This window comes from Mercurialis annua, linkage group LG3 (genome assembly GCF_937616625.2).
Source record: "Mercurialis annua linkage group LG3, ddMerAnnu1.2, whole genome shotgun sequence".
In the NCBI taxonomy this organism is placed as follows: Eukaryota; Viridiplantae; Streptophyta; class Magnoliopsida; order Malpighiales; family Euphorbiaceae; genus Mercurialis; species Mercurialis annua.
The window spans coordinates 13,554,064-13,556,879 of record NC_065572.1 but is presented as its reverse complement, the minus strand read 5'-3'; the positions used below and the strand labels follow the sequence as shown (position 1 = coordinate 13,556,879).

Sequence of the window (2,816 nt, the reverse complement as noted above, 5' to 3'; positions counted from 1 at the left end):
AACTAATTACCCTAAAATATCGTTGGTTCGTGATTTCATAAAATTGGCGTAGACTAAGGCCAAGGCGCAAAATAACTGTAGCAGGCCCAATTTCTCTACCATTGGAAAGTAGAATGGCCCATAAAGAATTCTATATAAAGCGCAACAAACCCTCTCGTCTTCACACAATTCTTTCAAAGAAAATAGCAAACCCTAATTAGGGCATCAGCCAGCCGATCTTCTTCAAATTTTTTTTAATTTTTCTTCTTAAATTCTTTTGTAAAACTTGAAAGAAAATTAGGGCAAAGATGAACAGTGCTTAATTTCTGACACCTCTTGTATGAGAAGAGCTTTGAATAAAGGCTCTTCTTTGAGCACAGACAGCAACTTTCTGAGCCTTTTTTTAATTTTTTTTTTCATTTGTTTAAACAGTTTTTTTTCTCTTTTTAGTTTTTTGAATTCGTGATTTCATCAGTGAGGAAGTTTAAATTTATCTGATTTAATTTTAAAGCCGACGTTAGTTAAACTATTAAAATAGTTTGAGTAATTAAGTGTTGATTGAACTATTAGACATCCTTGGCGGTCAGCTGTCTGAGTCTTGTCATATTTTTATGTTTGGAGGATTCAAAATATTTTCAAAACACTTATCAACTATATCAAATGATAATTATTTTTTATAAAATAAGGAAAATAAAAGAAATGAAATTTTTCTTGAGAAAATAGTAATTAAATATTTATGTGGGTGAAAGTTAACTAAATAAAATTGGATTGTATTTGATATCTAGGGAACAAATTCTAAAAACTAAGATTGAAAGCATCAATAATTTTAAATGTAATTATTGTTGTACTGCATTTGATTGTTAATTTAGTGTTTTTAAATGTTTATAGAAAATAAATAGATGAATTTTATTAATTAAGCGGTTGGTGAATACTAATTGTTCGATAACAAATTAGCGTAGAGCACTATCTATTAGAAATTGCTCAATGTTAATAGAGCGGTTAGTCTTCACCTACCGCTCAATTGGTGGGATCATTCTTCTTTTTATATAAATATTAAAGTTATGGATATAATGCAATATCATATATAAATATGACCGCTCCTTTCAGTTGTATTTTTTTGATGAATTTTTTTATATAGATGTAAAATCGGTTTTTTATTCTATTTAATCGATATTTTATCTATATTTTGACCTTTATCCTCTCAATAAAAAATAATTCTTTCCATGTTTTTATATTGGAAAAAGTTAATTTTATTTATTATGAATCATAATTATTTTAAAAATAATTTACATTTTTTAAATTTAGACAATTCTACATTTTCATAAAGTTTAAATTAATTTTCTTTGATTTTTCTATTTTTTTTGGGTGTTTCTCTTCTCCAAGAATGAAGCTTATGATAGAGATTGTCTAGGTTCGGCTTAAAGATTAGTTTACGGTTTTAAAAGATCAGTTTACAGTTTTAAAAGATCAGTTTATAGATTTAAACACTTGCAATGTATTAAGGTTTTAGATTTTTATAGATCTATAATATTTTTATGTTGCAAGTTTTTAAATTTATAATTTTTATAATATTTGTTATTGTATTTGGATAACTTTTGATGGTTAATATATCAAAAAAAAAATATTCATATCTGTAATTTTTGTTATTAATAAAAGTTGTAGCTTTGAAAACAAAATTAATTTTTTTAATTTTTTTTCCAATTAAAATTATTTTAATTTATTTATAACAAACCAATACATAATCTGGATATGAAAGTTTGAATTTCAACTCTACTAAATAAAGAAAAAGAATTGAATTTCCTTCGAATTTTGTAGGGATTTTGTAAAATAAACAGTGTAAATTAATTTAATTAAAATGAAATTTTTTGATCTATGTTGTTTATTTTGTAGGGATTGTGAACATGAATTTTTAAAATTTAAAATAAATTTGAATGAATTTCAATCCGAATAAAAGAAGTGATAATGATTTAAGAAATATCCAAAAAAATATTATTTTGAATCACAGTTTCTGCCCTACACCATTGACCATTAATAAGAGCTTGAAAAAAAAAAATGTGTTTCATTAAACATCACTGAGGTTAGATTGTTTAGAGAAGAATCTTCAAATACTTCAATGTAATTGAAAATTTTGACATCAAGTAAAAGAAATACGATTAACATTGGTACTTGATGATTTCGTTAGTGAATGAATACGCCAAACATTATAAAAAATTTAACAGTGCAATGTCATAACGGATGAAGGGATTCAATTATATAATGAACAAAGAATTATTTTACCTTTTGAACTTGATATAAAATATCAAAAACGTTAAAAATAAAAAAAATGGATCAGTTTTATTTTAAATTTGGCAAAATTGGGTTAAATACATTCCTTCCCATTCTCACACAAGACCATAAAATACTTGATGGTAGTTTTTTTTTTCTTAAGTGATTTTTTATGGTAAAAAGTTTAAGAGATAATTTTCAAAATTTGTTAATTAAAAATCAAAGGATTCTTATTTAAATGTTTACCAAAAAATATAGAAGAAACAAGGCTTAATTCCTTAAAAAACCCTCACCTTATATTTTTTTTCGTTTATACCCTGACCTTGTAAAAACACCATTTGTATCCAATTTTGAGTTTTTATGTTTCATCTCTAGCCAAAAGCATTAAATTGTACTCTTTTCATTTGAAAAAGAGTTTAAAACAATTCTTCATTTTTAATTTATATATTAATTAGATATTAATGTTATTAATAGAACAAAAATACCATCTTTTTCAAAAAATTAAAAATAATAATAATCTTTTTTAATTTTTTAAAAAAATATTTCCGAATTTTTTTAATTTTTTAAAAAAT

The 2,816-nt window shown here is 23.9% G+C and overlaps 1 non-coding gene across 1 annotated transcript; it reads left to right on the top strand.

The window, feature by feature from the left end:
* Window positions 1-280: 280 nt before the first annotated feature.
* LOC126676038 (small nucleolar RNA snoR1) lies at window positions 281-377 on the top strand. Its single transcript, XR_007640214.1, has one exon. It is a non-coding gene; the product is annotated as a small nucleolar RNA snoR1 (small nucleolar RNA).
* The last annotated feature ends 2,439 nt before the right edge of the window (window positions 378-2,816 follow it).